Raw genomic sequence first — 13,824 nt, 5'->3', positions numbered from 1 at the left:
CAGGCAGCGGTTAGCCACCTCGAACTCCGGGGCGAGAAAAGCTGCTCGCGGTGCCCCTGGTCTGCTGGGGACCGTCTCCAGCAGACCAGGGGCATCGGGAGCAAAGCCGCAGCCCGGGCGGATTTGCTCGCGGTGCCCCTGGTCTGCAGGGGACCGTCTCCAGCAAACCAGGGGCACCGGGAGCAAAGCAGTCCCGCGCCAGAGCAAAGCCTCAGAGGCGAGGCACCCCCCGCTGCCGCTTTGCTCCCTGTGTCCCTGGTCTGCTGGGGGGGGCGCAGCTAGTGTGCCCCCCCAGCAGACCAGGCTTTTGTTGTGGACCTTGGGGCAGAGCAGCTGGGGCGCTGCCGGTTGGTCCCGCAGTGCCGCTCTGGGCACTACTGGACCAACCCGACAGCACCCCAGCTGTTCTGCCCCAGGCGTCCTCATTCAGCTGCTGCTGGTCAGTTCCAGCAGCGGCTGAATCAGGACTCCTGGGGCAGAGCAGCTGGGGTGCTGCTGGGTTGGTCCAGTAGCGCCGAGGAGCGGTGCTACTGGAGCAACCCAGCAGCACCCCAGCTGCTCTGCCCCAGACGTCCCCAAGTCAGCCGTTGCTGAAACTGACCAGCGCTGATTACAGGAAGCCCGAGGCACAGTTGCTCTGCCCCGGGCTTCCTGGAATCAGCTGCTGATCAGTTTCAGCAGCAGCTGACTTGGGGTTCTTAAGTTGAATCTGTATGTAAGTCAGAACTGGCGGTCAGTTTCAGCAGCGGCTGAATCTGGACGCCAGTTCCGACTTACATACTGTAACAGGGCAGCTGCCCTGTACTGGCCCTTTAAGAGCCAAACCCTGGCCTGGAGCAGGCCCGGGGAGTTCAGCCCAGCTGGGCGGCATTGACCAATTAAGGCCCAGCTGGGAGCTATAAAGGGGAAGGGCCGCTTCAGCACAGGCAGTGTGAGCCTGGCTGCTGAGGGAGCAGGATGCTCTCTGAAGCTAGGGCAGGGTTAGAGGGCCAGGCTGGGCCAGGGCGCTCGGGCAGACAAGACAGCCGGCCAGCCTGCTAGGCCTGCGGCAAGGCCTAGCTGGAGAGACACCAGACCCCCGGAAGGGGGGCTCAGAGCGAGTGACTTGGGCACTGCCGGAGGGCAGTGTGGCGAAGAGACGTACGTGACCGGAAGGGGTCCAGAGGGGAAACGCCCGTGAGCGGAGGCCTGGCCAGATGGAATGGACTGATTCCGGGGACAGACGACGGACCCCCGCTATGGTGGTGAGTGACCCCCTCGCGCCCCCTCACACATACAGATTCAACTTAAGAACAAACCTACAGTCCCTATCTTGTACATAACCCGGGGACTGCCTATAGTATCATTAGAACATTTAATTGCAATGTACAATATTGCTCTGGTACTTCACAATTCTTACAGATTGTCCAAGGTTCCTCCTACATCACATAGTATGTCAGAAAAATATAAAAGGAAATACATTACTGTACTCTGTTGTTATTGGTATCAGCTGTTGGCAGTTTGAAACCCTCAAGAGATGATGTATCCTCAAGCTCTCATTCTGTATTATTACACATAACATACAGGTACGTTAGTTACGCTGCCTCTCCTCAACACATGCTATGTGCTATTAAAGTACTAATTAGCATTCTTCATTAAGCGGAGAGCGTCCTGGGGCTGCCTGTATTTAATTATTTTAATCTGCCATTCCATCTGATTATATATTTAGCAAGCCATTTTACCTTGTGACATTCACTGTTATGAAATTGGTCGTGAAGAAGATCCACAAATGAAATATCATCTCTGTGGCTTGCACTAATTTAATGTAAATGACAGAGACAGATATTATAGCCTCCCACATGGCTCTAGTAGCAGACATACTCATGGTTACTCTTTGTTTTGCTTTAGCAGTGACTTCCCCCATCTCCCTCTTTATTCTTTAGTCTCTTTCCAGGCCCTTTCTTCATTTTTAATTTTCTCCTTTTTTCTTCCTAGGAAAATCATAAGTAGTAAAAATGATTTGCAATTATGTATCTACCTCACTATTTGTCTCAGGATAAACACATTATTCCCAGTTCAATTCCCATGAAAGCCTTGGCTCTATCTAGCTTCAGAATTAGTAAGATCAGGCTCATTATTGGTTCCTCGGAGATATTATAGTATCTTTCCCATTGCATTTTAGTTTTGCATCTGTGCTTGAGGTGGAACACCTGTGGCATACTGTAGTAGCTGGAGAGCTATTTCTGCAGGTGAGCATCTGTATTTAAAACACAAATGAGGTTAATTATCAAGGGAGTATGGAATGACACAACAAAGGGGGATGAACTGTGTTTCTCTTGAGGAAAAGTAATAAATAGTATATTTTAAATTGTGGTGATCCTCATATTAATATAATAAATTGCCCTCCAGGAAGTTTTACATGTAGTTTGGAAAAATCATTGACAGCTGGCACTCTCATTTTTGAAGATATCCTGGTTTGTTCAACACAACTGTACCAGATCATAGTAAATTATCATCTTAGCTGGTATGTGGAATTCTGAACATAAAAGAGCAAGACGTGCAAAGTCATTCTTCTGCTCTACTCAGCACTGATGAGGCCTCAGTTGGAGACTTGTGTCCAGTTTTGGGCACCACATTTCAAGAAAGATGTGAAAAAATTGGAGAAGGTCCAGAAAAGAGCAACAAAAATGATTAAATGCCTAAAAAAACACAAGATATGAAGGAAGAATGAAAGAATTGGGCTTATTTAATTTCTAAAAGAGAATACCGAGATGGGACATGATAGCAGTTTTTAAGTATCTAAAAGGGTGTTACAAGGAGGAAGGAGAAAAATTGTTCTCCTTGGCCGCTGATGATAGAACAAGAAGTAATGGGCTTAAATTGCAGCAAAGTGTGTTTATGTTGGACAATAGGAAAAAATTCCTAACTGTCAGAGTGGTTAGACACTGGAATAAATTTCCTAGGGTGGTTGTGAAATCTCTATCACTGGAGATATTTAAGAGCAGGTTGGATAGACATCTATCAGGGATGATATAGATGGTGTTTGATCCTGCCATGAGGGCAAGGGACTGGACTTGATCTCTGAAAGTCCCTTCCAGTTCTAGTATTGTATGAAATATGATGAACTTACTGGAGTTTATTTTTAAAGCTCCATTTTGAGCCTAGATGATGGACAAATCATTTTTGCATCAGAAATGGTGAGTTGTGGAAATCGAAAAGTTTCATTGGAATGTGCTGATTTCACTGAAAACTTTAGGAAGAAACCTGCCTGGTTTTCTGACATGTCAGCCACCTGGATCTTTGGCAACCCAGCCTATAGGCTGCTGAGGCTTCCTAGGATTCATAGGCTCCTTGGCACCCTCAGCAGCAGGTCTGGCAGGAAGCTTGAGAACCAGGCCCAAAACACTGTAGAAATTTAAGTAAAACATAAAAATGGGCCCATCTGAATCCTACAAAACAAACACCTTTCCAATTTTTCCCAAAACCATTTCCCTATTTTTAAATTAGCTTTCTGATGGGGTCAGTTCTGTCTCCTCATTGGGTTCAGATGATGCCAATGGAAGATAAACACATGGGCCTATGGGGCCTGTGCCCCATGTTGTAGGTCCTAGGAGCAATGGAACCTATGTAGAAGGGGGGAGGACCATTGTTATTGGAACTGTGGTCCCACCTCTGTGCCTCCTTTTCCCCCCAAACTGCTAGTCAGATCAGAAACCAGATTTGAGCCATGGTAAGAGCCTTTCAGGGAGCCTGGGCTTCTGAGGGTAGCCCCTACCCTCCACCTGCCCTCAGGCATCTGAAAACAGCCTGTGGCCTATGTCATTGCATGTTACCTAGGGCAGGTGGTGAAGCTGGGGCTCCCCACAACAGCCTAAGCTCCCTGGGTGGTTCTTGGGGGACTGGAGAGGGAGGGAAGGAGCAGTGAGCAGGGCCCTGTGCATAGGAGGACTCAGGATAAGACCCTTTTCAGCACCTCCACCAGCATGGGTTGCATTTTGCAGCAGGGTAGCTGATCATCTCCTATGCCGTTTGGCACCAACCAAGCTAAAAAGTGGGTGGGCCATGCAACCTCCCCTTTCTGTGCTACTGGAGCATAGCAAGGCCAAACGTTCTTTATGCCCTTATGTCATGTCATGTGGGTTCCATAGTATAGGAAGAAATCAGTGGAAACACAGGGTACGTCTACACTTGCCCCCTACTTTGAAGTAGGGAGGCAAATGAAGGCGACCGAAGTTGAAAATCAAGCACAGCAATGAGGAGGAGTACAGTTAATTCAAAGTACGGGGTTTTCCCTCGGAGTACCACGTCTACACGAGGCGAGTTAATTTGGGCTAGTCAATTTCCAACATGACGACTGTAGGTGACTATGCTAATCAAGCATAGGATATTTAAATCCCACGCTTGATTTGCAACTTCGGTCGCCTTCATTTGCCTCCCACCTCGAAGTAGGGGGCAAGTGTAGATGTACCCACAGAGAACTTGAGTAGTCGCAAGTGTCCATTTTATTGCATAACACAGAACTAACTAGAACCAGCCCAGGCCAGCTAACTCAGTTACTGTAACAACAAGATCTATATCTACAACCTAATACACAACAGCCTTATAGGAATGGCTTCATCCACTCTTCCACTTGCTGATTTCTTTTACTCTGGCAGAGTAAAGTGTCCTTAATGTGCACGTAAAACAGGGATGTGCAATAAGCGGTCTGCGGGCCAGAGACAGTTCATCAGAATTAGTCCCTGGTGAGCCGCTGGCACTTTACTTACCTGTGCACTCACAGGTACAACTGCTTGTGGTTGCCCATTGGCCATGAATTGCCATTACTCACCAATGGGAGCTGCGGGAAGCAGTGTGGACTGGGATATCACTTCCCACAGCTCTCATTGGCTAGGAATGGTGACCTGTTGTGCAAGTGGCAGTACCTATGGATATGCAGGTAAATGAAGTGCCAGTGGACTGCCAGGACAAACCCTGGTGAATTGCCTCTGTCTTATTGCCCCGTCTCCTCCAGTGTAATGAATACACTGAGGATGTAAAATTACCAGAGTGGTATAGAGGCCTTCATGTGAATGAGAATCAAGTCTCCAGTGTCTGGCAGAGAAAGGAACCCGGATGAAATCCCTGCTTTCTCAAGCCAAATAAATTGGCAATAAATTGACTTACAGGAAAAAAAAGCATTTTAAGAAACTGATGAAGTTTATATCAGCTTCTTCAGCTGAAGGCATTTGCCCTCTCAGGGTATGTCTAGACTATATAGCTCTGTCGCCAGAGCCATGTAGATTAGCTTACTAGACATACCCAAATGAAGTGATGATTTAAATAATCGCCGCTTCATTTAAATTAAAATGGCTGCCGCACTGAGTCGATCAGCTGTTTTTCGGCTCAGCGTGCTAGTCTGGACGCTCCGCGGTCAACATCAGAGGCATTTGTCGACTGCTCTGGTAAACCTCATCCCACGAGGCATAACGGGGCGGTCGACAAATGCCTTTGTCGACTGCGGAGCATCCAGACTAGTGCGCTGAGCCAACAAACAGCTGATCAGCTCAGCACGGCAGCCATTTTAATTTAAATGAAGCAGCGATTAGTTAAATCGCCGCTTCATTTGGGTATGTCTAGTAAACTAATCTAAATGGCTCTGGCAACAGACCCATGAAGTCTAGACATACCCTCACTGTCAAACTGTTTCTCAAGCTAAGTCATTTTACCAGAGTAATCTGTGCTTCAAAGTAACACCTGTATTCATATATCCTTTCCTCTTTCCATCCAGCTGAAATACGTCCTCTTTGATTCAGCCCTGGTGCTTTTGTTCCTTCCCTTCAGACTCTGCTACATGTTGTGCATGGAAATAGCAATGAAGGCCTCTTAGAAGTTCTGAGTGGTTCAGAAGGGATTTGCCTATCTTCTGAGCTAGGCAGGACAAATGATAGCACATTGCAGTTTGGGTGCATGAGTTATTTTCTGGATGAAATGTACTGGATGAAATTCAACACCGTGACTATCTTCTCCAAAAAATCAACATTGCTTAGGGCCCAACTACGTCATAGGCTGCTTCTATCTCTGATCTACCGTATCAGACACATTGATTCAGAGTTTGTACATTAAATGCTCCAAGAGTGAAGCTCAATGCTGCTGGAGTGAAGGCATCCATGGTCGTGGGATGTGTCTCTGGAATCCTCTTCCATCAGAAATATATCTATTCCAAGCCTAGGCACATTTGGAAAAAAACATATCTCTTTGCCAGGCTTTTGATTAACCATAGAACACTCTCCTCCCCTTTAAAAGCTCATCTGCCTATAAAGTTATGGTTGTTAGAAAAATTCTGATGAAAAATTTTCTCTCCTCTCAGCTCTTTTCCAACCTTCCTTTATTTGTTTCTCATTCTTTCACTGCATTTTTCCCTCCTGTCCCTTTTGTTATTTTCCTTCACAATCTTGCCTAGGAACACAGACCCAGTCACATGTGAGTTGATCTTTCAAACCCAAAGTAGGTTTGAAATTGGGAAAAATGAGCTCACCCATTCCCACTACTGAATTTAAAGCAATTATTCCACGAGGACCTTTAGGCTTGGATTGAGGCAAGATGTGTTTTTTCACCACTGTGACTAGTTTAATCTCTTATATAATTCTCAGTCACCCCTCCAGATTGCTAGACACTTATATTTTGCAGGTTTTCCCCCAGAATTATTTATTGAATAATGTCTTCAGTGTGGACATTTAACCTTGACTCATAAATAGACCAGTTGTTTTTATTACTCCGCAAAAGCCTTTTGTCTACTTTCTTTCACATCATAAGCTTTTGCCTACAGTGAATTCGGTTAGCATTACAACCAAAGTATCACAGCCAGCAACTCACATTATCTGTAGAGAAAGCCGTGAATAAGATTGTGGCCTAAATCATGCAAAGAATCAGATGAACTAATGGTATTCTTCTCTCATTCACTTGCCTGCAGAATTTAAAGAGCAATGCCAGAGCATAGTTCAGTTAAACTCTATAACAATAGCTCTTTGAATATATTCTGTCACAGATTTGAATTGTAGGTATTTCATATACACACGCATTAACATATCACATCCCAGGGGATTCTGCTGTACTTTGTTTTTAAGAGACAGATTCACACTGAAGTCAATAGCAAAGGTACCATTGTCTCTCTGAATACCTTTCTTTTCGTTACTCTCCATGCAGTAACAGAGGGATCAAGCTATAGGCACCTGATTCAAAGTCAGCCAATTTATTGGAAAGATTCCCATTGACTTCAGTGGGATCAGCCTTAGGCTACTGCTAAGTGATTTTGAAAATTCATTCAAAAAGACTGGTGGTTAGAATTTTGTACTTAAAGAAGTCTCATTTTCAAAGTCAGTATTTTCCCTTTCTTTCCATACAGTATTCAACATGTCTCAATATTAGAATAAATATTACCACCTGTATCTCACCTAAAGAAAATATGAGTCAATGTTCACATTTTAATGGTACTACTGAATTTTAACACTCATTTGATGCGTCCTGTTTCAAATTTGATTGTAAGCTTGTAGGGTAGGGATTGTATCTTTTAATGTTGAATTCTCTCAATTGACTTGACTCTTCTTGGACTGGTACCAATAGTGAACCAAAAACTGCACTGATGTGAACTCATACATCAAAATACAGTGCCATACTTACATGATTTGGCAGATAATATGAACCAGTTAGCATGAATGTTTCTGTTTTTCTCTGGTATATAGACAGGTATTGGTGAGAGAATGTCAAGCTTGGTCTTTTTTTATGTATGCTTAAAGTCTGTGATCTGGAAGATTTTGGTTATTTCTATATTTCCAGACAGAAATTGCTTCTGGCATGGAGTGAGTATATTATAATTTGAGAAATTAAAAAATGTGACATTGTCTATGAATAATGAAAACTCTCCTTTCATTTATGCTTGAGCGCAATTTTCAGTTTTGCCCCAGAAACAACATAGTGAACCAAGCCAACAATTTTGAGGAGCTATTGCACTTTGTTGTGAGGATTTTGCATAGCTTTGCTCTGTAGCTCTACCCCTGAGAAATCCTATTAAGCCCTGTGACTCCTTTTTCCACAGAAATGGGTCAGAAAAATGGCCACCAGTAGCAGCAAGTAGCAGCAACTGCAATTGAGAAGGAAAGGTTTCCCTTGTAAATATCATCTGCTAGCCAGGTATTTTGAAACCTAGAAGGGCTATTCTGCCCCCACCCCAAATATCAGCTGCAAAATTAAAGAGCCTTTTGAATCCTACTCTGTGATATGTCAAATATATTTCTGAATGTAAATAAAATTCCCTCCCCTTTTTGATTAGATGCAATGAATTTTGCAGATCCGGGCACTGATCCTGCAACTTAATCTGTTATCATAGACACCTTTGCATGGGGCCCACGACTAGGTTCCAACCCTCATAATTTGTCCCTGAGTTGAAAGAAGTTGCCCTGAGTTGAAAGAAGGTCTATTTTAAAGTCAAGGGAATTTTTATCTTTAATTGCAGCTGTAGGGATGGCCAGGAGAATTAGTGGAATGTGTTGGGTTCCACAGGCTATTTTACTAATGCAGGGATGCTCACTGCAAGTATGCTCACTGCAAGTTATGATTTTGAAACCCAGGGGCTTGCAAATATTTTTTGTCCATAAAGTGTTAAGATAAATTGATTCCCTTCAAGTGTTTGTAAATATGTATGAGCCTCTTCTATAAAAGCTGTAAAGCATTTTTCTCCAAATGTTTTTGAGGAGAGTATGACTGTGGCTAACACTGGCATTTCTAGCCATGCAAAATGATATGTAATTATCCATCATGTCTAACCTGCTCATCCTAATGTATTAATTTTTTCTGACAAAGAGCTAAAAATTAAATGATAGCTCCCCTATGTTTCAGCAAGTGAAATAGCAATGAGTTTTTAAATGCTCTGTAAATGTAACAGTTCAAATTAATAAAACACATGACTAGCTGCCTTGAATACACAAATCCATCAGAGGAAGTTCTCATGGAAATCAACTCATCTGCTGAGAAAATCTCTGCATCTCTACATACATGGTCGTAGGCACAAATTGCTCCCTGAATCACGTGAAGTAAGAGGTATCTGCAATGAGGGCTCAGAGGCAGAATGGGCACACCTCTTCCACCAATCCCCACTCGGCAGCTGTCATGGGAATGATCAGCTGCATATTACATGCATGCATGCACTTCACTGCCTCGCAGCACAAAATGGTAATGTGCTCTGCTCAGAGTGAAAATTTTATATCTTCAGTTCATCATGAAAGGGCAGTATCCCCTTTTTGTCTGGGTCCAGCCAATGTTCAACAATAAATATAGCAATTTTCTTATTTGGCTGCATTGAACGACTGAGTGGGGAGAGAACGGCAAAATTATTACTTCACCCATGAATTGGTAGAAAGCTTATTGTGGGATGAATTAAGAAGTGCAGTCAGCCCTTCGGGATTTCCAATGCACACATCAGGATCAACAAATCAAGGTCCACCAGGCTCCCTAGTCTTCACAGACCAATTGAGGAAAGCACTTTGTTTGAAGACAACTGTTTCCAAAGAGCCCCTTTAAACATCAAAGCCACCCTCTTTTTAAATGCCCTCCTCTTCAGTAATTCATGTCATGTAAAAAAGAGGGGGCTTTTCATAGGTACTACTTTATGTGCAGTAACCTTATATTTGAGGCCTTGCTCTTAGGATAATGCAGTAGAGAGTAGTGCTGATGCCCCTTGTAATGAATTATTACTGATAGAATAGTTTGAGTGAGGACTTATTTAGAAGCCAAGCGAAGGGGGATATTCCTTTTCTTAGCAAACTGAGATGTTGTGAGGATGTCTGGAACTTGGAAAATAATTGCTTTGCAAAATAAATGCCATAAAGCTCAAATCTAAAACAGATATAGCTGTCTTAAACATAGGTGTGCGCAGCACATTTCATTAGGGTGTGCACCCAAATACTTCTAAAAAATGTACTCTTTGACCCCCATTAGCCACACCCCTGACCGCTGTTAACTACACACCTAACCCCCATTAGCCACACTCCCTGACTCCCATTAGCCACGCCTCTGAAGGTAACACTCTCAGGGCAAGATGGACATATGACCAGAAGTAAAAGGTGTCATGTGACCCCCCTCTAAGGACTTTTCCCACCATCCTCCTACCAATAGGGATTAGTTTGCCCCCCACCAAACCCCCCTCATGAAACTATCCTGCAATTGCATTAACCCAATGTGTGTGACATTAACTCAGGGGCAGACAGGCTGGGGGGAGTGTTCACTCTAAGGCTACATCTAGACTGGCATGATTTTCTGGAAATGCTTTTAACAGACCTTGTAAAAAGCTTTCTGAAATGTATGTAGACTATAGCCACCCTTGTCCAGCTGCTTGTTGACTCCCCCTTCCTCGCAAAGAATTCTAGTTGTTTGATGAGGTATGATTTACCTTTATAAAAACCATGTTGACTCTCTTCTAATAAATCAGTTTCACACGTGTATCTGATCCATCAGGGTCTGTCTACACTAGCCAACCTAATTCGAATCATCTCTCCTGGTGAAATATTACTGTTTAATTTACCAATTTGTCCTGAAATCTCTTCTAATGATAACTCAATGTGGGACATTTTCTCGGCTTTGTCACTTAAAACGAAGGCTCAGTTTGAGAAATTTCCCTCACATCCTCAGCCATGAAGACAGATGCAAAGAATTCATTTATGGTAGTTTCTCCACACTGGTCTTATCCCCCTTGAGTGCTCTTTAAGCATTTTGACCAACCCTCCCTTTGATTGTTTAGCAGGCTTCCTGCTTCTGATGTACTTAAAAATGCTGCTATTTTTTGAGTCTTTGACTAGCTGGTCTTCAAATTCTTATTTGGCCTCCCTATTTATATTTTAACATTTCACTTGCTAGAGTTCATGCTTTCTATTTTCTCACTATGATTTACTTTCCACTTTTAAAAGATGATTTTTTGCCTCTAACTGCTTCTTTTACTTTGTTTAACCACTACACTTTTTTGGTTCCCTTATATGTTGCCATGGAGTTTGGGGCTAGTAATATAGCATACTGTAATATTTTGTATATCCCAGACATTATATAACACTGTCCTTTTTCTTGTGACAGATGCCCCCACCAGAAGGATCTTAGCCTCATATTCAGTTTTCCAGCTCTTGAACTAGCAGAGCAATCAGATGTTCTAATCTGGATTCCATCCAGTCTGTATGCTGTGAGATCAGAGCAAGAACCGTGAACAGAGCAGTGATTCATCTTTGTGCTCTACATTGACCAGGGTAATCTACTAAAGTGTCTTGTGAGCCATGGCCTCTCTTTACCGCCTTGAAATCTGAAGTGTTTGACTTTGGTATAAGTGCATTTTTATTTTGTTTTAATGGGTCAAAATATGATGCTAGTTTGACAGATCTCACCTTTATTTGTAAGGTTAAGTGTGAGACCGCTGGTTTAGCTTTTTTATAGCAGTGCAGGGATTTAAGCCAAACACTTCCTATCTGCATCAATGGAATACATGTGGTCAGCAAGGCTGACAGCCACTGCGGGCTAGCGGGTAAGGTATGGGGGAGCCTGGCTCTGCACCTCTATAAGAGGCAGTGCTTTGGGCAGAAAGGGTGGGGCCATGGCAGCCAGTCCTCAGCACCATCCAGAGCACAGCACTGCCCCCTCCCTCCCAGATGGTGCTTCCGTGCTAATTCAAAGGGACCTGCAGTTCTGGCTGTTGCTGCTGCAGTAGCATCAGTGGCAGCCTGACGCTCTGAAACAGTGGGTCCTGGTACAATTCCTCCTTCCTTCGGCCAGTGGGCCTGCATGTGGCTAACACTCCAGCCACTGCTTTGAAAGATCTCAGCCATTGTGTTTGGTTGTTCATATATATATAATTCATCAGGCATAGCTGCTCTTTGGTACTGCATGGACCACCAAAGCAATCTGTCCCTCATGTATCTAGTTCTCATTGAAAAAAGATATTGAACAAGGAAATACAAGCAATGAACACATTAGAAGAAATCTGAACCTGCCCCTGGATATTCTGCAAGCAGAAAAATCGGGAAAATTTACTGAAGAAATGCTTTGTTGATAATTATTCATACAAAGCCCTCCTGGTTACAATCTTTCAGAACTGAAAATATGTATTTGGACTTTCAGTTGATGTGCTTTCTATTAATTTAAATTACAAAATGTTAAGTAAAATTAATAACCCTGTTAACTAAATTAGTGACAGGCAAACCTTCATGTGGCCAGAAGGTTAAAGAAAAATGAGGAATGTCCATGAAGCCAGAACATTCCAGTGCACAACAGAGTTCAGTGATTCAGAGACTCCTGACATGATGCATGAATGTGAAGCAGGAACACAACAGGAGAAGGTTAGGGATGAGGATGGAAGATGTGTTGAGATGTGCTGGCTATTATCTCGTTCCACACACAATAAGGGCACAAGCAGCACAGAAGCTACTGCTGGAGAACTCTCAGAATACCTCCATTGCTACTCCCTAGTCTAGAAAAGATCATTCATTTTCACTGAGAACTCAGAATGCAGATCAGTTAAATGATGGAGTCCAGGTGTCAAACATGGAAAAGTACACCAAAGTTTTTCCTTCCCTCTCTTTATTTAAAAGATTGTGAAACTCTTGGAAAATTAGATAATTATTGCAGATTGTCTGAGTCCTGCAGGAAAGAAATAATAATCAGAACTCTTTCATATTCTAAAATTGATTTGGTTGAGTTGTGAGAGAAGGTATAAGTCCATTCTTGTTTCTTGAAAAACTGTTTATTTGGCCATGTAACTAGATATGTTAAGAAAACTGATATATCCAGACTGCAAAATCGAAATCTAGGTCTGGACTTCAAACACTATAACTACAGAGGTATTTTGTTTGGGGTATGTGGTTTAATGGGGAAGAGAGACTATTTGCTAAATTTGGATCAGGATTTCAGGTGAGACTTTGGAATCCCTCTTCCCTTTCTTACCATATGAAGTTCTATTAAGGGGGGTTTAATTTCATATTGGTTTGCAGAGCTTTTACCATAAAATGCCTATATTGGATACCAAATGGCATGGTAAGGTGGAAATGGTTTGTCACACAAAAATGGAGACTCTTTGTAAGGTTTCATTAGTTTGGAAGTAGCATTTGGAAAGTCCAGGCAAAATGCGACAGGAAGCCAGTTTCAATACAGTAATATAGGTGTGATATGTTCTGGGGGCCAGGTGTGACTCAGGAGGCTGGCAACTTTGTGCATGTTGTAACTTTGACACATTGAATGAAGAGAGACAGGCTAACAAAAATTACCCATAATAAAGTCATGGAAAGGTATGGCTCAGAGTCTTATTGCTCATGTGAGACATTGGGGACAAATGCACTAGGAAGGGTTACTTGTGTAAGAGGCAAGTACATTATTTATGGCATACCCAGAAGCAGTTTACAAATGCATTTATTTTGCCTTGGCACATCTTTACTTGTAAGCGTTTAGCCTGTAATAACCAATTCTGAGTAATGCTTCATTCTCCCTGCAAACAGTTGTGCTTTTATGTAGCAAGGGGTGGGGGAAGGACAGAGAAAATAATAAATAATCTTCTCTTCTCTTCTCTTCTCTTCTCTTCTGTATTTGATTGTTGCTGTTTATAACTCTGTAACTAATATGGCTCTAAGCACTGAAGTCAAACATAGACATTATATTTTTTCTTTTTGGTCTGAGGATATTATCTGACATAGGTAAGCCTTTAGGACCCAAGCCTGTAACCTTTGCTCAGGCAAACCTCTATTGATATCAATAGGATTGCACATGTATAAGTCAGGGCAGAATTTAGCCCCAGGAATGTCCATTTTCCTTTGTGCCAGTAGCAGAGAGATAGTGAGATGTATGATA

The 13,824-nt window shown here is 42.9% G+C and overlaps 1 long non-coding RNA gene across 1 annotated transcript; it reads left to right on the top strand.

Annotated features, from left to right (window-relative positions):
- Positions 1 to 956: 956 nt before the first annotated feature.
- LOC142829484 (uncharacterized) lies at positions 957 to 12,079 on the top strand. Its single transcript, XR_012903910.1, has 3 exons — positions 957 to 1,244; positions 2,162 to 2,228; positions 11,074 to 12,079. It is a non-coding gene; the product is annotated as an uncharacterized LOC142829484 (long non-coding RNA).
- The last annotated feature ends 1,745 nt before the right edge of the window (positions 12,080 to 13,824 follow it).

The sequence above is a fragment of the Pelodiscus sinensis genome, chromosome 5 (assembly GCF_049634645.1).
Source record: "Pelodiscus sinensis isolate JC-2024 chromosome 5, ASM4963464v1, whole genome shotgun sequence".
NCBI classification, from domain to species: domain Eukaryota; kingdom Metazoa; phylum Chordata; order Testudines; family Trionychidae; genus Pelodiscus; species Pelodiscus sinensis.
Note: the sequence above shows the minus strand (reverse complement) of the source record. Positions and strands in the feature narration are given on the sequence as shown.